The sequence below is a fragment of the Trypanosoma cruzi genome, genomic scaffold (genome assembly GCF_000209065.1).
Source record: "Trypanosoma cruzi strain CL Brener 1047053515925 genomic scaffold, whole genome shotgun sequence".
In the NCBI taxonomy this organism is placed as follows: domain Eukaryota; phylum Euglenozoa; class Kinetoplastea; order Trypanosomatida; family Trypanosomatidae; genus Trypanosoma; species Trypanosoma cruzi.
The window spans coordinates 27,279-49,646 of NW_001849367.1; the positions used below are offsets into that span (position 1 = coordinate 27,279).

At 52.7% G+C, this 22,368-nt stretch overlaps 1 non-coding gene and 2 pseudogenes across 1 annotated transcript, besides 31 other annotated features; 1 reads left to right on the forward strand and 2 right to left on the reverse strand.

Moving 5' to 3' along the window:
* Nucleotides 1–8,699: part of a sequence feature (areas not merged during assembly with more than two copies in the genome that could not be assigned to a particular haplotype) that runs on past the window's edge.
* Nucleotides 2,214–2,261: a microsatellite.
* On the reverse strand, nucleotides 2,723–5,035 carry Tc00.1047053505943.95 (annotated as a pseudogene).
* On the reverse strand, nucleotides 5,909–8,725 carry Tc00.1047053505943.110 (annotated as a pseudogene).
* Nucleotides 8,700–9,578: a sequence feature (heterozygous, Esmeraldo-like haplotype).
* Nucleotides 8,981–9,203: a mobile genetic element.
* Nucleotides 8,981–11,312: a mobile genetic element.
* Nucleotides 9,579–10,784: a sequence feature (areas not merged during assembly with more than two copies in the genome that could not be assigned to a particular haplotype).
* Nucleotides 10,785–11,685: a sequence feature (haploid, Esmeraldo-like haplotype).
* Nucleotides 11,315–15,007: a mobile genetic element.
* Nucleotides 11,686–15,008: a sequence feature (areas not merged during assembly with more than two copies in the genome that could not be assigned to a particular haplotype).
* Nucleotides 15,007–15,034: a microsatellite.
* Nucleotides 15,008–15,280: a mobile genetic element.
* Nucleotides 15,009–15,061: a sequence feature (haploid, non-Esmeraldo-like haplotype).
* Nucleotides 15,062–15,942: a sequence feature (haploid, Esmeraldo-like haplotype).
* Nucleotides 15,281–16,415: a mobile genetic element.
* Nucleotides 15,943–16,245: a sequence feature (areas not merged during assembly with more than two copies in the genome that could not be assigned to a particular haplotype).
* Nucleotides 16,246–16,434: a sequence feature (heterozygous, non-Esmeraldo-like haplotype).
* Nucleotides 16,435–17,519: a sequence feature (areas merged during assembly that could not be assigned to a particular haplotype. This can correspond to areas where the two haplotypes were merged or to regions with more than two copies in the genome that were merged during assembly.).
* Nucleotides 16,974–17,245: a mobile genetic element.
* Nucleotides 16,974–21,036: a mobile genetic element.
* Nucleotides 17,520–17,888: a sequence feature (heterozygous, non-Esmeraldo-like haplotype).
* Nucleotides 17,889–20,631: a sequence feature (areas not merged during assembly with more than two copies in the genome that could not be assigned to a particular haplotype).
* Nucleotides 20,632–21,430: a sequence feature (areas merged during assembly that could not be assigned to a particular haplotype. This can correspond to areas where the two haplotypes were merged or to regions with more than two copies in the genome that were merged during assembly.).
* Nucleotides 20,784–21,017: a mobile genetic element.
* On the forward strand, nucleotides 21,022–21,088 carry Tc00.1047053505943.120 (the record flags this gene model as incomplete). The annotated part of the gene is made up of 1 exon (XR_008255308.1): nucleotides 21,022–21,088. It is a non-coding gene; the product is annotated as a ribosomal RNA large subunit gamma (M1), 3' partial (ribosomal RNA).
* Nucleotides 21,205–21,251: a sequence feature (A-rich).
* Nucleotides 21,431–21,524: a sequence feature (haploid, Esmeraldo-like haplotype).
* Nucleotides 21,525–21,598: a sequence feature (haploid, non-Esmeraldo-like haplotype).
* Nucleotides 21,599–22,368: a sequence feature (heterozygous, Esmeraldo-like haplotype).
* Nucleotides 21,875–21,944: a microsatellite.
* Nucleotides 22,116–22,143: a microsatellite.
* Nucleotides 22,281–22,315: a sequence feature (AT_rich).
* Nucleotides 22,336–22,363: a sequence feature (AT_rich).

Sequence of the window (22,368 nt, forward strand, 5' to 3'; positions counted from 1 at the left end):
TACAAGCTTTATTGAAAATATCTGCGGTGTGCAGGGCAAACGAGTGTCGTGACGCTGCCTTTCTTATTGCATTCGCCATTCACGTATCACTTGGAAGCACGCAGCCACCACTCCTCCGTTTCGCTCCCCGTGCTGCTCGTGTCGCTTCACTGGAGGAAGTTGTCAACGCACATCCCCCCCACCGTGCATTGCGGAATACAAACCTACCACACCGCATGGGTGCGGTGCCACCCCGCCAATAAATCCCAGGAAATTCCCTACTGCCTCGTGTGGCACGGACGGCAGTATCATTATGCCTGCGAATGGCTTTTTTTCCAAACAAGAACGCGACCCCACCACACGCCCGTAAGAACGTTTGGTCCGTCACACGCAAATGAGTGGAGCGGGAGAACAGCAGGAAAGACAACACCGGCAGCCATGAGCAGCCCGCAAACGCCAACACACCGCTGCCCCGCATATCACCAAAAATAAAAATACCAAAGAAACATGTCACATCCCAACTGCGAATCGCAAGTGCGGTTGAAGCAGACACTCCCGCCTCCTGGGCGTGTGTAGCCCCTCGCTGCTCGGCGCTCCAAGTGGGATCAACAAAAGCACCAATTGGGGAACATTCGACCACCGCCACAGCAGTCACGCTCCCCATTTCTCACAAAGGCAAAGGCTTGCAGCGGCGCAGCGGACGGCGGCACGCACAGTTGCAGGGTAATGGACTGCCGCGGAAAGCACGCAACGGCGATGCGCCCCTCCTTTGGGAAGCCCAACAAAAAACATGTGTCGCGCAGTCCCCGTGGGCAACACACATTGAACCGTATTCAGCTCCACTACTGTGGCCATCCGCACTCACTGCATGAGTGCGACAACGCAGGCAAGGAAACACGGAATAACACCACGCATCCCTCCCATAAAGGTCAGGCGGCGACCGTGCTGCCTTCAACAATAATTCCACCTCACATCACCCCTCTGCATATCCGCAGCAAAAAGGCCCACACGGTGTGCACTACATTAGAAGTTCCTAACGAGCAAACCGAATCATCAGAGCGCTGCCCTCTTCTTAATGTTAATTAGAAGCTCTATGATCATTGTCGCCGCCAGCCCGCGGTATTATGGAGGAGCATTGCGTTCTCGGCATACCTTTCCCTTTCCTTCACTTTCCCTTTCCCTCGCCGTCCCGACGCCGCAAATGAAGTGACGTCCCACAAGTGATTTCGACCGTTCTGAAGAACGTGACGTATCAGACGCGATGAAACTGTGCGCGTGTGTGTTATTACGGGCGAGCGACACGATGCTCTCGCACATCCATGTGTTCCGATCCTGCGCAACACCCCATTTGGTGGTGCTGAAAACTTTGGACACAAAACACGCGCAAATCGCACAATGAATGCCTCTGGAGAACAAACCCCCATTAACGTCGCCGCAGACACCGTGACAACAAAGTAACAAAGAAACCAAACCAACCGCTGCGCGTCCTCCCGCAAGAAGGTGAAGATACACACGCTTGTTCCCTTGGCCTCACTCCAACTCCTCAAAAGTTGATAGGCCTGTGGCAGGAAGAAACACGCCACTCTTCCCACTCTCCCTGTCACGAGGCATGGACGCTGCGAAAGGCTGCCAAGATGAGCCACACGTGTGAGGAGGACCCCAATGCTCGGGGCAGGTCGACAGCCACCCACACTCACCCCCACTCACAAAAGGGCAAAGGCAAGGACATGGAGAAGAGAAGCCCGCCGCACAGTGCATTCAAGAAGGCACACGTAGAAGCACCGCCATCCACATCGTACCGCAAAACAGCAATGCGAACAGCACACCCACGGCCGCTACAAGAGGAACGAGGCGCATCCAAGTCCACCACAGTCCTCTACTTACCCCTGCCCCGAAGGACTGGCATCAGGACTCACAGCAGGTCGTGGCGGTGGCGTCCCACACTCACAGTGAGGCACGGCGCACACCATCCGCTCCCCTCCGACTGCACTCATCAGGGCGCCCAGTCACCCTCGTACCATCGCAATGGGGAACACAAACAATCATCGTCGCGGACTATCGATGCCTCTAGCAGAAAAGAAAAAGTGATGAGGGAGTGTCAACTGCACAGCTAGCAGTGGGACACCCAATGGGACACAAAGACACATAGTGGCATTCAACACAGCAAATAATAAAACAAGCCGCAGCGAATTGCCAAATACAGAAAACCAAGAAAAAAGGCGTAGATTCAGCAGAAATAAATAAATAATTAATTAATTATAATAAAGAAAAAAAAAAGAAATCACCTCAGTAGACTTTCATTTTATGTATCCCTCAGCGCAGCAGGAATTGTGCATCTCCATATGTTTCTTACAGAGAGAAAAAAAAAGATCGCAGTGTTCCACGTGTCCACACGAAATCCCTCACATTTCATGAGGCACTCGGCCTCTTCCTCCACCCCTCGTTTTGTACAGTCCGCGGGACTGCACAGCAATGAGGCCGGCACCGCGTGCGGTGCAACAAAAGCAAATAAAACAGGGGGAAACACGTCACTCATGAGAGTGTGCAGCTAGCGGCAAACGAAAAATAAATTAAAAAAGTAGTAAAAAGGCAGGAGTTCTGATCCCTCCAACAAGGCACCAGCAGCACATTATATCCAGAGCTAAAAACAAAAGGGATTAAAAGTCCTCAACGGAGTGCATTGAGTCTTCCTGAGGAGCTGCACACTCTTTTCCACGGAGAGCCGCGGCTCCACTCCCACCGTCTCACAAAGCCGAGAGCTGCAATGCCCAGAGCCCCAGAAGGAGAAGCAACAAGATCCGAGGCACACACCCACACGCACCGTGCCGTAGCCACTAGAGCCCTTCTCCAACAAAGTGTTGTTCGTGAGCTGTAAGGCGTTTCCATCTTTGGAGTCACTGCCAGTTCCCGCTGGATCATCCGGCCCTTCAAGCATTTTCCCAGAAAGAGACTCTGGAAGAGCAAGGTTGCTGGCACCAACTTTTGCGGCTTCTTCCCTGGTCAATATGCGGTTGTACAAAAAGACACTCGTCACTGTCACATACTTGTTTTGGCTCCCGGTGTCGCTTGCACTGCTTCCATACCCTCCAATGTAAAAGTGTGAATTCGCGCGTGACCCCTTTCCCGATGGTGATGTCGTTTCAGCATCCCACACACACACACCATTGATCTATACGAAGGCCTTGTTGCCGGTCCTGCAGCGTAAGCTCCACTCGTTATTGTTTGTTCAACTCCCAAAAGCCGTTGTGTTTGTTTGCGTTGAACATCACCCCCCAACTCCTTTCATGGCTGTGCGACAGCCAAAAGTGCACAGTGCAACCTGCTTCCTTCACGCCAATCAAAGGGACACTCTTGACGCCCGCGTGTGTCTCGCGAATAGCCACCGTCGCCACAAGAGCAAAGTCGTAATTCACAAAGCCACAGTGATTATTATCCTCCCAACGGTTCACGGGTCAATGTTGCCCGTGAATTGAGGCCCATTTGTGACATTCTTGCCGTTCGTCACCGTTGCAATCACGTAACGGCACTCGTCGATACACGTGTTGGCAGTGCCTGCGTTGGGCAGATATCCAACCAGACCCACCGTACTTACGGGCGACGCGGAGAAGGAAGCGTCCACGTCCGCCCAATTGCGGGGGATGGAAGTGATCATCTGCAGCTCCTCCGTCAGGGAAGGCAGGAAACAGGCTGCTTTTCTCTTCATTGTGCCTCGCTCCCACAAGGTGCAACGCACCATCCGAGTACAGCAGAACGTTGGCAATCGGCTTATTCACAGCAGCGTCCATGTAAGCCGGTCCAACACAAAACACGCGGTTGCTGTCAGTCACCCAAACGTAGAGCACATGGGCCTCACTCTCCCACCACGGGGAGCTCAATTTCCGAGCCTACAGCATGACGCTCCTTCCTCCAACGGTCGCAGTGACAAAGGCTCCTACACGCAAGCTCATGCCCCAACGACCCGATTGTGAATTGGCCCATACGCCCGCAATTGCCCCGGGTACTTCCACCCAAATTGTCCCCTTGTCACGTGACTCGTGCACTCTGCAGTACCGGCTCCCATAGCAATGAGTAATCACGAGAGGTTGTCCAAGCTCTCACCCGGCAATGAGAAGGTCAATGCAGTCCGCAGGAAGAATGCCCTTTGGAAGCACTCAGCTTCTGCCGCCGTCCGTCGAACAGATGATCATGGAGAAATCGTCTTTTTCGTCATTATACGCAATCACGGGGACACAAGCGCGCCATTCAAAACACCTGAGCCGCCAAAAACCATCAATACATTCGCGCCGCGTTCGTGAGTCTCGGGAATGATCTGTGATCACAGCAATTTGGGTTCACACCAGTGGATCAGCTCGCTCCGTCTGCCGTCATTGGGCTGCGTGAATTCACCCACAACCAGTTGAACATTACGGTCCCTCAACGCCCAATTGAACCCACCATTCGTACCAAACTTTTGCTAGCTTCCCGCACGAAGAAACGCCCTATTGCCGCTCTCAATTGTCGTGGGATTGGACGCGGAGCCTACACCACCCTTTATATTCGCTGTGCTCAACACGATGTGTGTATTCCGGCCATTATCAAACTCGCCAAAAAAAGACGACAAATTCCACGCAAAAAAGATGGAACCCGCCACAATATCCGCATGAGAAAGCCCACTCGGTGCCCCATCGCTATCATTAAATATCGTGCAACCCCAAACAAAGGCAACCGTCACTCCACCGACACCCACAAGAGCGAGCGATCCAAACGAATCCCTCCTTCCACTTGCACCAGTCCCACCCTTCGGTTCCAAATGCGTTCGTCCCAAAACAAAAATAAAGGCCACCCACGGCAGCCGCGCAATCACTTAATTCTCCCCCGTCGATGCAGCCGCAGCTCCACCAGTGGCGCAGCACATCGTTACGACGAGGAGCAGCACCGCAGAGTAGAAGTGATGCCGGAACATGTTGGGCCTCTGCTGCTCACTCACTCTTCCTTCCCTCCTCCTTCTGCTGGATCCGGTCACGCGGTGACGGTTGTGTGTGCGGGGTGCCTTCACTGCAGCAACACGTGAGTGCATATAAATATTTGCTTGTGTGGGCGGTGTGTGTGTGCTGTTGTTCCTTTCAGGGCCTTCAAATTTCACGGTAGCGATTAGCGCTTGTTTCCTTCTTTCCTAGCGTGTGTCTGTGTTCAAGAAGTGGAAAAAAGTACAACAGCAGCAACACATCAGGCACGTCCGTGAGGAACAGAAGAGAGCACCCACGAGGAGTGCGGAACACGAGACAAACGCCAGTCTCGGGAAGAGCACAGCCAACGCCACCACCCTGACCGGCAACTCCACACCAGCCCTCACGCACACACACGCACCATAGCAATGCCGTCAGTCCGCCATGGAAGAGGAGAAGTAACCCACCGCCAACACACAACGCACACGGAGCGAGCAACCACCCAAAGAGACACACGCGCAGAAGCGGATCCTCATCCACCCATGACGCGGTGTCTCACTCCATGCAGCCACACGGAATGCTCCATTTCTCCAATAGATCTTATCCTTCGTCCATCCCGCTAAGATACTTCAGTTCGTGATGGGCCTTAGAACACAACAGAAGAAAATAAACAATGCAGTGGTACTGCGACAGCGCCAAACACAATGATTCCCTCATATCGGGCAATTCTCCAATTATGCCTCGTGTGCACACACACAACTAACATACTATATAAAAATCACCCAATGTTTTTCACCAGAAACCAAACAACCCCACTCCCTCCCTAATTCCTTCTGACACTGTTATGTTCGATAGCGTTGGACATTTTTGACATCTTTTTGTAACACTGTCACCTGGTGCTGGTGCACCCGCACCGTATGCACACAAAATTATCAAAAAATATATAACTCCCACAATATTTTTTACCACAAAACAAAATTGCCCCTTTCCCCAATTTTTTTTTCCTATTTCAACAGTTCTTCCACACTTCGGAGTGCTTCGCCCATTCTAAATTCTCCGGACGATATTGACACTTGGTACGGGCGCACCTTTTCCTTCCAAAATGCCGCTATTTCACGGCTTTCATCGTCGCCCACACTATTGGGATTGACGACATCACATCTCCGCCAGCCAGTCATTCATCGGCGTGCTGTCCGCGTGCTGCACACAAATAATACCCCACGACATGTCTCGGGATAATTCCTCCCAACCATTAAAATATGCCGCCAGGCACTCAGTGAACTGCCTCACAGTGCTGGCGGTGGTGTGGTGCCCACCCGCCGTAGCCATCCGCAGCACAAACAGCGTCCTTGGATTTGAGTCCACAAAGAAAAAAAAAGTCCACCAGCGAAAGCCTGCACCCGCCGGTATGCACAGCAGCCGATACTCTATATTAGTATTTGTACGGTATTCATTGCAACCACTCCACATACAACTCGGTGCGGTGCCATTCAGAATTTGCCTTCAGCACCGCGCACTGTCCTCCACGGCGTGCTGGTGGCCTCAGCTCCTTGAGTTCCTCTAATAATGCACCGACAAACTCCCCAAAACATTAATGCGCGCAAGCCAAACCTTCCCATACATTCAGACAAAAGAGTATTCCTCTTCACCAATACTAGCAACAGAAAAGAAAAATACCTTTCTCACTCATCACGTTTCCAGAAATAGTGCGGTATTCGACGCCCGAGGCAAAAAGATATCGGTGCGTTGAGAAATACCTCGGCACCGCTTTCTGCTCTTGCTCTGACAACCCTCACAAGTTTTTGAGACGGATTCTCAGAGCCCCACAGTCTCACTCCCCCATGTGTAAAGTGCTTTTCACCATCCGGGGAATTGATCCCTTCCAAGGCATCCTCAATGACAGCAGAGTGTGCAATGAACTCATTCGCATCAAAGATGTAACGTGGAATCGGCCCCACTTTATCCATGCGTTCTTCGACCATCTTCCAGCATTCCGCTTGATCATCTGTAGTCCCATCGCGCTTCATCCATGCACACATCGCCTTCACATCCATCTCGGCGGGGCAATTCATGATGATTCGCGCCGCTCCTTTTTGTTTCTCCCATTTATCATAGTTGCCCACGTTTGGCGATGACACCACAATCATGCCCCATCCGCTGCCAGGCAAAAAATATTCCTCTGGCGGTGTCCCTTGCCTTGTCACATCGTAGATAATATACCCTTTCATCTTCAAATCCCGCAAATCACACAAACATTCCTTGGATGCTTCTCTACCCACGTATCTTGTCACCGTCTTGATGGTCTTGTCAAACACGTACGTCGTGCTTCCACCAAAACTGTAGACAACCACTTGGAGTTTCTTGACATCGCATTGCAGCAGCTGGTAGAGGAGGTACGAGCCGGCAGCCAAAGATTTCCCAATCCCGGGCGTCCCAATCAACACACGCCGCCTAGGCGTAAAGTAGGCCCCAGGGTGAGGGCTGAACCACGCGGTTAGATCATTCCTGACAATCTGCCACACTCGATCCACCTCACAGTTCACATAGCAGTCAGGAGTGGATTCATCCTCCTCCCACGAGTACGGCCATCCCTTGTCCGAGGTGAGCACCATCAGCCTGGGACGCGCTGCACCGGATTGCTCCTCACCGTCATTCTTTTCGAGAAATTCGCCAGCTGCCCTGTACGTCCATGACTGCGGTGATTTCCCCTCCCTCACCTCCATTCCCGTCCCCTCGCCGTCAGGAACCTCCACGACATGGTGCCACCTCGCATTGTACACAGACTCGTAGCATCCCTCCAGGTACCTCGGTGCGCTCGACTTCTTTGGGTTCCTCGCTTCCTCAAGGGCTGCATCCAAGAACCTTTTAGTGATGCCATGAACATTTGCCTTTACCTCCGCAGTAGCCACCAGCCACTTCAGTAGATTGTCCACACCTTTCTCGTAAAGCCTGCGTACATCCTCTTCCATATCCATTTCCTCCCTCACAGCCCTCTCCATCCTCTTGTAACGATCGGATGCCTGTATTTCGTTCAATACTCCCGCATCGCAAATATACTTCTTGGGGTTCTTAAAAAACTCTTCCAGTAAGACATCCCGATTTGTGTTCACAATGCCCCTGCCGTCCAATTCCATCGTAAGAAAATCATTCAGCTTCATTTTATCCACGCGAACCCTTCCTTTAAACACCGCATATTTAATCCTGGTGGAAACGGCAATTCCCAGTTCTTGTCGTTCTCGTCTTTCCCTTTCTTCTTCCTTCCGCCTCTCTTCTCTCAGTACATAAGAGTAGGCTGTGTTTATTTGTGCCCTTGCAAGAGGAGTGACCGTATCCTTTCTTCCAAAGTTACTCCATTGCCTGAGAGTGACAATATATTCCTTTTTAAGCTTATTTGAAGCCTCCAATAGCATGTAAAACTCATCACACTTTTTTCTCAGCTCCTGGTATGACGGCGATGCCTTTATTGTGCCCAATAACACTTCGTCTTTGATGAACTCATTGGGGCTACTTAAAAAGTCCTTCATGTAGACGTTCTCATTGAATTCCTCAACACCCCTGCCGTCAAAATAATTCCGAAGGAAATCATTCAGCCTCATGTTGGTGATGCGTTCCTTTCCCTCCAGCAGCACTTTATCCAGCCGACTGTCAAGAGTCCACTGCGGTTGCCGTGGTTCCTCCACTCTTATGTGGGTCGCAGCGGGTTGATCCGTGTCGCCATGGGACTCTGGCCTTGCTCTCGTCTGAAGATCTCCTTGCGGCACAGCAGACGCTTGACTCTCGGCATTGCCATCCCCGTGCACTCTCTTGCGCTTTCCAGGCATTCTTTCTCTTGTCTTCGTAGTTGGATTGAGTTAAAGCTGAATACTGACGAACAAACGAGAAAGGATTAAGAAAGGATTAAGAAAGGATTAAGAATAAAGAGAGAAAGTGAAAAAAAGAAAAATACGCACAGACATGACTGTGCAACCACAACAAGAGAGCCATCCACACAGTGTGACAGCACAAAGTGGCCTCCATTACACAATGTAAAAAAAAGAAATGTGCATTTCAGCACAAAATAAAAGCAAATCAAAAAGAATAATCTTCCGGGCAGCTGGCCGGATCCTGAAATAATCTATAAAAACCAAACAAGTCAAGAAATAGGGTTAGTTAGTTAATTGTTTGAATGTTTCATTTTCATTCAATATATATAGAATTCTGTGAACCACTAGCATGGTCCTTTGTCCTCAGTTAGGATCTGAATAATATTACTTACGAAGTGGCAGAATTTGGGGTCCGCCAACCACAAGAATCCGCCGCTCCCCTTCGCACGTTCCACCCTTCGCCAAGTCCTAAAGTGTAAAAACACGACAGCGTGATATGCCGTCTGCGGAGTTTTCTGCAGACCGTACGTATGCAAAAGATACCTGTACTCCGCGAGAGCCAACAAACTCATATATCCGTTGCAGCTCCCACGTCAACGCGTGTGATTTCGAGTTGCCTTTATTCGCCGCTCCTCGCAGCGAAGTGTTGTCCACCCAAACGTCCATGGTGGATGGCAAGATGGCGGAAAAGGCCGATAAGGCTAAGCGTACCGCGCGCGTCTCGGCCTGCATGATAAGAAAACGATTCCTCTTTTCCCATTTCCCTCCGGCTATTTTAACGTCGCCGGAGTCTGGAATGAAAACGGCTCCTCAACCATGGAGCGATGCATCCGTGATGATGGCGGCCGATGCCTTTTCCGTGGGCTTGATGATTCGCTTGCGATTATATTCTCGATGATGTGTCGTAGTCTCTCATCCAAACCAACCGCTGCCGGCGGAAGGTTCGCCGGGGATGTCTCCCGGACAATTCCCCGGTTAAGTGCGGATAATCGTCGTCGCACTGCCTTGATGAAAGAGTAGCTGTCACATAAACGCGTGCCCAAAATGGCAGCCGCGTACAAAAACCGTGACGCCATACCTCCATTTCCGAGATGGTTAAATACTTCAGCGACGGCACGGCGCGCACAGACCGAACAAATTCTCACTCAGCGACACTGTATGGAGTGAGTGATCAAACCGCACCCCCAGGAAGGTGTGCTGCGTGGCGCTCGATTCGCGGTCCTCCCCCATCGTGGCGTGACGGCCGTCCGCATTACGAAGCACTTGGGCTTCCCACAATGTCACGTCGCTTTTCGACCCTGCAATGCGCATATTATCGATCCAAACGTCGACGCACAACAATGGAGGCGCAGCCCAGAGAGGGTAAACCACCGTCGTCACCCCCGCAATTGCTGAAGCAATCATCTGGAGAATTTCTGGGCTGGCCTTGCATCCCATTGGGAGCCGTGTGGGCTCCACCAGCGTGCCGTCCTCCACGCGGCATCGAAAGAGATACCAAGTCTCCCGCGGTAAAGAGACTTGAAAAAAGACGCCTTTAATTCCAGGCAGGAAGCGGCCTCAGCTATCACAGGTGGCAAATAATGGGAAATGCGTAAAAGAGGAAAATTCGCCTCATAAGGGTCGTCTCTGTTCTTGTCGCGTGGCCACGCGATCCATCGTCGTCGTAAACCGGTGGTTTTCTCCTCCACAACCGAGAAAGGTATTATCCATCCGTCCGTTATTGTGGACGAAGCGTCCTCGATTATTCCCGCTTCCCTAAGCAATCGCGCGTCAGCGGTCAGAATCCTCCGTGAGCCTTCGCGCGCCTTACCGGAGGAAGACGGAGGGAAAGGGGACCGCCCGACGAGTCCCCAAACTTGCATGAGCCTCTCCAAGGTAGCCGGGCTCAACCGGCTCATAATCCACTCCAGATCCAGTACGGGCACGTTGATCTGCTGTAACGGGATAGCGTGTTCATCTTGTGGAGTGGCCAAACGCGTCTTGTCGCGCTTCTCGTTATTGTAGCAGCATGATACCAAAAATCATGGAAAAACGCTCCTCTTCTTTCAACCAGGGTTCCCGCCCTTCCGCATTTTCTCCCCCCGCATCAACGCGACCAGCGACGACACTTGGGTCAGCATTGCGGTGCGCTTCCCCAAATATCGAACAGTATTCTGGGGAAGATCGAACGGATTGACGTGCTTCGCCGACTGCGAGATCACGCGTGGGTCCAAACTGTGTGTCTCCACGACTTGAGCGGCGTGCCTCAACGCACCCTGTTTTATGGAATGCGCCGCGGCATCCCGAGGAGCCAGAGCTCGTTCGACTTTGGCAGTCGTAATATTCGTGAGCTTTTCGTTGCATTGAAGTGTCCTGCATAGCTTTATAATGTCGAACGCATCCTGCCCTCGCATCCTGACGAACCACGAGGCGCAGTGGGGATCCGCCCTCGCCGTCTTCGGTGCCACAAACCAATCCAAAATTAACGTCCCGTCCGGTTCCATCGTGGAATTGTCGGGAGTTAAGGCCGCAATCTCAAACCAACAGCTCGCCGTTATCCACACAAGTTTTTTCTTTTCTGCTCTCGCCCCCGCGCCCCGCCACACGCCGCCATGTGGGCGAAGAGGTGGTCGAGTAACGACAAAAGTTTCCCGCCATGAGGCCGCCGCCGTTGGGGGAACTTTCTATGGCGAAGGCCCTGTTCAATGTCCGGCCGTCAGGGCGCGGCCCGGGCGCCTGGGCATTCTAGAAGCGGAATGCGCGGGCTTTCCCGCAGGCCAATTGGCGTGCTCGCGGCAAGGCCGGCCGATCCTGCGGCAGCGGAGATCGCCTCCCGGCACTTCTGTTTCGATGTCGATTAGCTTCCGGGCTGTGTGCGCAGCGGTTTCTGTGCTGTGCAGTGCTTCTCCGTGTGGGGAAAAGCATGTCACAGAAATCGCATTTGAGCTCGGGAAGCGGTGGAGGATGTTCCGGATGAAATGACCGACAGTGACTGACGAGATTCGAGAATCCCGTCAATGTAGAATCACAGTACGGACATTTCTCCTTCCGACGGCGTGTGATGGTCCGTCTCCTTACTGGAGAGACATCTTCCTCCCTTGCCGACGGGGGAACAGTGTCCGTCCCCGGTGCAGTTGGATCGTTGTTAGAGCGCATATATGCAGACTGTTCTGGTGAGATGTTGCAGAAACGGCATTGGTTCGTGCAATCTCTCACAGTCCAGTATAGTCGACCCCAGAGCTCAGATTCGCCGCACCTTGCCCTTGCGAGGTGAACCAGTTCTTGACGGTGAAGAACTTCCTGAGTGATCAGGTCCTTACCGCTGAGATCTGATGGCCTTGTGCCGCAAAGCAAGTAGCGATGAGTGTCTTGACGAATGGTACTACACCACTTGTTGGTGAGCAGGGTAGTAAAGCATGTCAGCAGATCCGTATGCCATAAAGGTGCGATCCCTTGCTCCGTGTATTGTCCAGTCTCCATAGTCTGCGTCGCATGCTGATCCGCAAGCTCGTTAGCGTGTACTCCACAATGTCCGTAACAAAACTGCAGGCGCACAGACCAGCCAGCACACGTCAGTGTCAAAAGACGCTGCCGGATCTGATCCTCCGTCCAGTCTGTCTGACTGAGCGGGCCCTTATTTAAAGCCGCAAGAAGAGACTGACTGTCTGTAACCACAAGCAGGGTTTTATGCCTGTGTCGGATGCGAGGGATAATCAGCTTTTCTAGGGCTAGAAGCAGCGCACGGGATTCCGTCCTGTAGCTGCATGGGCGTGCACCGCAGTTTATACTGGCCTTTTCTATTATCTCCGATGAATTGAGGGATGAAAGCAGTATTCCAACCCCGGCTGACTTGGGAACGTCGACACCGCCATCCGTCGCGAGTATCCACGAACGATGGCTGTGCAGCGCTAGAGCCTCTTCGCTGACTCTGCGCTTTTCCTGTATCAGCTCTTCCTCGTCAGTTATTGAGTGGTCTATCGGAAGTTCCACGCCAATGGTGACCCGGTGTGCGGAGGCCGCAAACCAGGGAGGAATGGAGCTGCGAAAGAACCGCTCTTCGCGTGGTGAGCTCTGAGTGATGCCATAGTCCTTTGTGTATGCGTCTACAAAGGCATATAGCTCGTCCCGAGATAATGGCGAGATGCGGAAACCTGCGCGAGGCGGTGGCTCAGGCGGAGGTCTCCGCATCCAGTCCATCTGGCAAGCGCGTGTGTTCTCAAATATGGAGAGCCGCGCGCGCAGGCAGAGGACATGGAGCGGCGGCATATTAGCCTCTAGAAGTGCGGATTCCGGGTCAACAGTGCTCGGAACTCCGCTGACAATGCGTGCCAGGGTTGCATACGTCCTCTGCATCTCATTCTTCGCTGAATCCGTCGCTACTGCCCATATGAGCTCGCTGCCATATCGTAATTTGGAAGCACCGTATCCAATGACGAACGTGCGTAGGTCATGTGGAGATGGCCCCGCCTCTTTATGCGCCATGCAGCGTAGCTGCGATATCCGTTGCGAAGTGGCAGCGCATTGCTTGGAGGCCGCCACATTTAGCGTCAGTCGTGGATCGAGATCCATGCCAAGAAGCTTCGTAGTTCGCGATGCCCCCATGGTCATGACTGGGATTTCACATCCAGCCACTACCAGGGGCCACTTTCCTTCACGATCATAATCTGAGTCCGTGTGCGTGGAGAGCGTGAAACAAGCGGCTTCACACTTTGACGGGCTAATGGCCAGGCCATTTTCCTGACTCCACGCATGCAGTTTTTTAAGAACCATGTTGGCAGTGGGAATGGCGTCTTCCCGGGACCGCCCCTTAACGATAATAGAGAGGTCGTCCGCATACATGTCTGCTGTGACATCCGCAAAGCTGTTCAGCAGATTGAGAAGTGGGTGTACGTAAAGGGAGAACAAATATGGTCCCAGTACGGACCCCTGAGGAACTCCTCGCAGCATGGGACGCCGATCACTGCGTCTGTTACCGACTCGTGTCTTCGCGTAGCGACCACGCAGAAAGTTTCTAAGCCACCTTCTGCAATTCACCCCCGGAATATTAGCCAGCAAGCGACTGAGGACTCGATGATCTATGGAGTCAAAAGCCTTGCTGAAATCAACCAACACCAGCAGAGTCCGATGGGGTCTGTAGTGGAGTTGATTACCAATACCGCTCTTCTTGGGAAGGTTCACTTGGAAATAATGATTTCTATTATGCTCCACTTCGTGTCCCAGGTGTGCCAGCTGCATCGTCGTGGTACGCATACCACGATATGCATACTGGTGGGTGTGTGGCGTCCACACCCAAAGCAATCTCTTCAGTACCATTTTCTCAGCAACCTTACTCACAATGGAAGTAAGGCTGATGGGTCGATATGACTCAAGCAGTTCCGGCGACTTACCGGGTTTTAAGAGTGGGACGATGGTAGCGCGTCTCCACTCAGCCGGGATCGTACCTGTCGTCCAGCTGTGGTTAATGCAACGAAGAAGGAATCGAAGACCCTTTGACGAAATATGTCGCAGCGCCTCACTGTAGACTTCATCCGGTCCGGGGGCCTTGCCATACGGCGTATTACGTAGCGCAGCAAGCAGTTCCGTACGATTAAAAGGTGCATCAAGAGGGGAGTGAAGATGAGCAACTAAACCAGATGTAGTGGCAGCTTCGTTGTTATCCTGTGGCTCTGAACTAGATGAGAATGAAAAAACTGAATTAGATGTTGCGGCAGACTCGCTGTTGTTCTGCGGCTCAGAGCTAGAAGAAGTAGAAGAAAATGAAGTAAATGAGGCAGCAGACTCGTTGTTGTTCTGCGGCCCAAAAAGAGAAGAAGAAATAATGCCCAAAGATGGGTTCTGTCTTTTGATGCCTTTGGAAAACCTTACTGCCTTGTGAGAGGGGTGAAGTGGAAAAAAGATGCGATTGAGAGCATTCGCTGCTCTCCTTGCTGTTTTGTAAGTGTGTTGACCATCTCCCAACAACAATGATGCAGGAGGTGGAAGTGATGCCCTTTTTCGTCCGGAAATGTATTTCCATGCGAGTGGTTCGCCTGGATTTAGCTTGCTGATGCGACGCGGATACGTGTTGCGCAAGCGCTCTCGGAGTAGGAGGAAGAATTGACTCCTTGTCCGTTGCATTTCTGCCTCACGGTCAGGCGTCGGTAACTGTAGATAGCGGGCCTTGCTGTCGGTAGCAATCCGCTCTGCTTCCATGAGAGTGTCGTCCCAAAGCCTGGGACCATCCTTGTGCATGCCGCGGGGGCAATGTCGTCGATACGAAGTTTTTTTTTTTTTTTTTTTTCTTCTCTTACCAGTCGTAGTAACTACACCTCAATTGTGCAGCTCTGGTAAGCGTACGAAGGAATTCAGTAGCAAGGATAACCTTACTCCGCGGGCAGCCATTATAGAATGGCTCCAACATCTGCCCTTCCGGCCCGTAAAACTAAGTAACAACTACTCATCGGGTTTGAAGCATGAACAGCAGGCGCTTAGCTTCCTCTCTAGCAAAGAGTACTAGACCCTGGCACCACGTTGAGGTGGCCGGCTGAGCCAGGGTCGATACGAAGTAATAAGCGCTCTCGTGAAAGCTTTAATGCCGGTGGACTGCTTTTTATAGTCATATGCCGGAAGTTGTGCGTCGAAGTCCTTGATGAATAAATCCCATTTGCACTTCCCCCAACTGTAGAATGTCTTAGGTGCCGAAGGGGGTGCCGAAGGTATGGTATCCTTAAATGCCTGATGCAGCGTAAATGTCAGCGTATAATGATCACTAAGCGGCGACACAGAAGCTGACCAATCTGACACAGTCAAATGCTTTGACCATGTCAGATCGATGCAGGATCGTTCTCTTGTGCCACGAGCATACGTGATCTCACCAGGGGTGTTAACCAAGGTGAGTCCCGCATCCGTGCACAGTTCTAAAAACTCTGCGGCAACCTCGCTTGGAGAAGACTCCAAGAATGGCTCCCACTGTGGGTGATGCATGTTGAAATCCCCACACAGCAGGAGCGGCGACGAGGCTGGAAGGCAGTTTACTAACCGCCTGAAGGATTGCGTTACTTGCGGTGGTGGTCTCATGTAGGCGCTCGCCACAATAAGATCACGGTTCTGGTCCAGAGCAACCTGGACCACCACCACTTCAAGGCTGGTGTCATGCTGGGGGATGGTGAGAGGTATACGCTTGGAGCGGAGAGTTTTCCGCACCAGCACCGCCACACCACCTCCCTTGCCGATGCGCGACTGTGCATAGAGCACATAATCTCCAGCATGCATGCTGGCGATCTGCTCCGACGACTTCCAAGTCTCCTGGATGGCTATTATGTCTGCTCCTTGCGCCATTAATGTTGCGAGTTTTGACGGCGTGAGGCGTGAAACGTTCATCTGGAGTACTGCTATGGGGCCTGGTTCTGCTCAATGTCTCCGCTTAGCAGTAGCTTTTGTCGTTGCGCGTCACATACGGCACGCAAAAGGTATGTATAGCGCTGATAAGCGCCGATGGAATTCAGCAGCGGATGGAAATACCGCTCCGCGGGCAGCCATGTACATGGCTCCATCTGGTGCCCTTCCGACCCGTTTGAGCGGCGCCTACCGCCTCTCCGCGTGCAGCGGATGGGCAGCAGGCGCTTAGCTTCCTCTCTAGCAAAGAGTAGTATACCCTGGCACCGCGTTTGGGTGGCCGGCTGAGCCAGGCCCCTCCGGCCATCATTCGCCTAGTCGTGGGTAATGGCGTTTCGGATCCCGACCATGTGCGAGATCGCGGGGGCCATCGCGACGTTTATCGTGGGGTGCTGGAGGGAAAAGTCGGGTGCCCGCCCTTCGCGAAGCACGGCGGCCACCCGCCGCAACCACTTTTTTCCTCTTTGGCCCGCAGCGTGTCAGCGCGTTTTTTCGCCTCGCTGCCGGCGGCTCTTCCGCTTGTCTTCGTGATGCGCGGGCCCCTTTGCCGCTTGCGGCGCTTAAAAAGTGTCGCACCGCCGCGGCCGCTTTCCGAAGATGTTGTCTGGTTTGGTGGCGGCACTTGGCGGGCAAGGGGTCAGAAGCAACCTTCCGAGGCGATGCTGTATTGAGCAGGGCTTCCTTTTTTTTGCGCAGCGTTTTTTTTTCATTGTGTGAAAGTTCTTTTTTTAACGTTTTTATGTGGGTTTTGGGTGTTGCGGGGCGGCGGATCGCTAATCGCTTGGCGGGCGGATGGCGCTCATTATGCTTCATTGCTGGTTTGAGTTTTTGTTGTTTGTGCCTGTTTTTACTTTTATTTATTTTTATCTCGCCGTCCCACCCACACCCTTTTCATTCGCCACATCACGGCAGCGTCTTTTGTTCGGGGGACCCCAAAGCCCGCCACTTTGTAAGCAATTATGTTCTGAGTACAAAAGGTAACTTGTGCGGTCAAAAAATGTATTTGTGGTTAATCGGAAGAAATCGTTTGGGCATTCAGCCGCCTCTGCGTTACCCCCTTTTTCCCTGTCTTGTTTGGTTTAAACAGATAATTGCAGGATACCGCCAGCGGCGCAGAAGATTATTCTATTTTTTTTAAATTCACAGACACAGCGAGGTTGGCTTAAGGAAATGGCGATGGTTCCTATTAAACGGCCTCCGAGTGGAGCGATATTGGCGCCCGACATTCAGAATTGGTACGCCAACATGGCGCTGCCCAGGCGCAGCTCACCTTCATTGATGAAACCGGGAATTCGGATGCGACGTTAACCACGGCCGCCTCAACGACAGAATTGCGCATGGATTTCGGGACCCACCACCAAACCCTGGGCGGATTCGAGCCTTACAGGACATTTTGCGAATCCCCGGGAGCCCCAAGTACCAAATTTTGAGACCCGATCGCCCCTGCCCATCGTGCGGGCCCGGCCCGGGAGTTGGGGGCCCATCGAGGGCCCATCATCGCGGAAAGAGAGCGCCTGGGCACGGACCACGCCCACGCCATCGCGGGCGCGCGGGATCGAAACACCGAGCTTCACACGCGGGCGGAAGAGGCGCATAGTAGCCTATCGGTGCGCGAAGCTGACATCGCGGTCGCCGGACGCGAACAGCAGTTGGAGGCGACCCGCGCCCAACTACAGGAACGAGAGGCGCGCGCTGGCGCCAGAGAAGCGCAGCGAGCCGCGCGGGAGGCGGAGACGGCGGGCAGGGAAGAAGCTCCCACCTCTCGGAGAGGCCCGGCAGATGGACCTGACACGCGTCAAAATACGGTCGGAGATGGTGTCACCAAACAACCGCAGCGTCCGACGCGTCGTTTGGTGGTTGGGGACGCGCCGCCACGCACGGCCCGACGAAGCCCGGCGAACGAGAGACGGTGGGTTATTCCTCATTCGTCCCAGGGCAATTTTGGGAGACTGCGTTTCTATCCCTCCATTGCCTTTGCCCTCTTACACCCTCCCCTCGGACGCCCATTCTGTCACAGAAGAAGCGGAACGAAGTTTTCGCGCGTTCGACGCCACTTCTCGGGCCGCACGTGTGTGGAATGAGGGCGTTTCCGGAGTCGTTGTCGACCTCCGGGGCGCATACAATCATTGGCATCAGGCGGGCGGCCAGGCTGAACCTCCCTTTGGCAGTTTGGCTTTGTGGACGCGCGCGCGCTGGAAGCGGAGCGCGATCCCGCCGATCGTTTCTTGGATTTTGGCCGGACCTTACTGCAGGCATTCCGGACGCAGCTCATGACGGCGTCGGACCCCAACACCCCGCTCTCCAAACAGCGCGCCCGACTTCCCACCGCCGTTCATGAAGCCGACGCCTTTGCGAGGGCAGCCCGGCCTCTCGCGGAACGGGGAGGGGCACAACGACCGTGCGACGTCAGCGGCGTCGCATTTGTGGGCGCGAGGCGCTCGCACGCAAAGCCCGAGGCGCGGCCAGAAGGAATCAATCGCGACGCGGACGGCCGTCAACAACGGCGGCGGCCCCACCCATGCCGCCACCACCCGCCGTTCCGCACAGGCGTCGCGCCGAACCTCCACCCGATATTTCAAATTGCCCGACGCAATCGCCGAGAAGGGCGAAGGGGCTTTTTCGCCAACGGAGCCCGACTGTGGTGCGACGGTGCTCCGGCACCCCGCTTCGGGCCGGCGACACGAGGAGGGTGAACAAGGTGGCTCGGGAATTGTTTGCGACGTCGGCGTGGGAGCGGAGAAGGTCGCCGGCGGGCGCCTCACAACCCTCCGCCGCACACGCGGACAGCCGAACAAAGAGGCGAGCCGCACGGCCTTTTCGATGGCAACCGACGACGTGGCGCCACCGACCCGACTACAGTACGCCAGGATGCCGCGGCCCATGTCGCAAATGAATCGGACTCCGCTGGGCGTGGCGGTTCTGGGGTTGCAAAAAATCGCGGCGCGATCGGAGACGAAGCGGACGCGCCCTTTAAAAAGGAAGAGGCGGATCAATTTACCCGCTGCCGGGCCGAATGGAAGTGACGGGTTGCATTCCGACTTGCGCGGATGACGGCGAGTCGTTCGACCTTCCAAGGACACAGCGCGATATTCGGGGAAGCGCGCCACAACGCCGGCTCAGGCGTCGTCGCTGGCCGCGTTGGTGTGAGGGGGAAACTGCGGAAGGGCAGGAATCCTGGCCGACAGCAGAGGAACGTTTTTTCCGTGGTTTTTATCACCGCCCCGCCGCAATCACAAGACTCGCGGCAAGGACGCGTCTGGCGGTCCCCTTTTCCCCAGCCCTCCGCCACATCAGACGAAAGCCCACGGAGGATTCCAGTCGACGACGCGCGATTATTGAATTAAGTGGGAACAATTGAGGACGCCTATTCTGCGATAACGGGTGGATGGATAATACCCTTTTCGTTTGTTTGCGGAGGAAAAAACCGCCGGTTTTCGACGACGAAGGATCGCGTGGCCACGCGACAAGAACAGAGACGTTCCTTGCGAGGCTCATGTTCCTTTTTTGCGCATTTCCCATTATTTGCCGCCTGTGATGGCTGAGGCCGCTTCCTGCCTGAACTTAAAGGCATCCTTTTTCAACTCTTTTTACCGCGGGAGACTTGGTATCTCTTTCGATGCCGCGTGGAGGACGGCACGCTGGTGGAGCCCACACGGCTCCCAATGGGATGCAAGGCCAGCCCAGAAATTCTCCAGATGATTGCTTCAGCAATTGCGGGGGTGACGACGGTGGTTTACCCTCTCTGGGCTGCGCCTCCATTGTTGTGCGTCGACGTTTGGATCGATAATATGCGCATTGCAGGGTCGAAAAGCGACGTGACATTGTGGGAAGCCCAAGTGCTTCGTAATGCGGACGGCCGTCACGCCACGATGGGGGAGGACCGCGAATCGAGCGCCACGCAGCACACCTTCCTGGGGGTGCGGTTTGATCACTCACTCCATACAGTGTCGCTGAGTGAGAATTTGTTCGGTCTGTGCGCGCCGTGCCGTCGCTGAAGTATTTAACCATCTCGGAAATGGAGGTATGGCGTCACGGTTTTTGTACGCGGCTGCCATTTTGGGCACGCGTTTATGTGACAGCTACTCTTTCATCAAGGCAGTGCGACGACGATTATCCGCACTTAACCGGGGAATTGTCCGGGAGACATCCCCGGCGAACCTTCCGCCGGCAGCGGTTGGTTTGGATGAGAGAATACGACACATCATCGAGAATATAATCGCAAGCGAATCATCAAGCCCACGGAAAAGGCATCGGCCGCCATCATCACGGATGCATCGCTCCATGGTTGAGGAGCCGTTTTCATTCCAGACTCCGGCGACGTTAAAATAGCCGGAGGGAAATGGGAAAAGAGGAATCCTTTTCTTATCATGCAGGCCGAGACGCGCGCGGTACGCTTAGCCTTATCGGCCTTTTCCGCCATCTTGCCATCCACCATGGACGTTTGGGTGGACAACACTTCGCTGCGAGGAGCGGCGAATAAAGGCAACTCGAAATCACACGCGTTGACGTGGGAGCTGCAACGGATATATGAGTTTGTTGGCTCTCGCGGAGTACAGGTATCTTTTGCATACGTACGGTCTGCAGAAAACTCCGCAGACGGCATATCACGCTGTCGTGTTTTTACACTTTAGGACTTGGCGAAGGGTGGAACGTGCGAAGGGGAGCGGCGGATTCTTGTGGTTGGCGGACCCCAAATTCTGCCACTTCGTAAGTAATATTATTTCAGATCCTACCTGAGTTCAAAAGGTCAATTGAACGGTCAAAAGAATATATATATAATTAGAAGAAAACAACATTGAGGCAATTAACTGCCTCTTCGATACCTTCCTTTTCCTTCCTATCCTGTTTGTTTCCTTGGGATAATTTCAGGATTCAGCCAGCGGCCCAGAAGATCATTCCATTGTGGAAATGCGAAACGGTCGCCAGATGACCAATCCATCCACCCACGGTGGGCTTTCTTTTTCACCAGTGTCCAAATAATATCGAACGTCGGTTTGCCCATCATGCCTCCACTGCCTCCCGAAGGGCATTTGATTGCATGGCCTTCCGCTTTTCTGTGCCAAAATACCCGACCCCCTTTGTGTAAAAGCAAAAAATCACAATAAATAAAAATAGAAAAAAAAAAAAAAAATTATAAACGCGTAAATAGGCACGGCAAAGAAAGATACAGAACATGTGCCTGGATGAGGCTTACCCCTCCCATTCCTGCAAGGAGAAAGTGCAAAAACAACAACAATAAGATTGCATTTTGATTCATTAATTCCGACGCTCTCACCTTTAATAGGACTCTTCCAACGCCCATACTTTCATACAAAGAGGGATTCAAAAGATATGTGGCCATGCTCAATGGGCTCTCGCTGTGAACTCATGAATTGACGAGTCTTCAGGGTCCCGCAACAACCGGATTCCTCCCGCGTAAAGGGCAGTAGCGAATGGGTCGGTTGCGAGGGAAAAAAAACCGCACTCCCTGCGGCCCGATGCAGTAATAGTGGAAAACAGAAAACAAGTGGCACACACACACAAAGGAAAAGAATTGTCAAACAAAATACACTATTATCTCAGCCCCATCGGGTCGCATATTCTTTTCAAAAAAGTCTCTATCACTTCGCCCCCTCCCCGCCATTGCGCTCAACAGTGGGAGGGAAGGGATCGTATGTAACGTTGTCGGGAAGGAGGAACGGGAGAGTTTTGGAAGCCGTTGTCAAGAAGCATTCGTTGCGGTTTTGTCCTTTTCTTTTCAGAGAGAAAACAATAAAATAAATAAATAAATAAATAATTAATTAATAATATATGAAAGTAAAAAATACACAAATAAATACAATAATAATAATAGTCATAAACCGCGACGCATGAGCAGAAAAGAAAGAAGAAATAAAATATCAGAGCAGCGGTGATTTGGTTTGACGGCTGCACGGCTCCACAAAAAACCCTCCTCCACTTTGTTTCTCTCCCCCATGAAAAAAGAAACACAAGAAGGGAAATTCCCACCGCTAAATTTTCTTTTTTTCTTTTTTTTTTTTTTTCGCCGATACGAACGCGCGCACGCACGCAAATAAAAAGAGGCAAGTAATTACGTACACGATGCTACGGAAAAGAAATACAAACAAACGGAATATACAAACATACATACCCATTGGTGTTGATTGTATCGTTTGCTTCCTTTTTAAATTTCTTTTTCAAAAAATTTTTTTTTTTCTCGACAATTTCTGTTCTTCTATAAAATAAAAATAAAAACAAATAAATGCTTC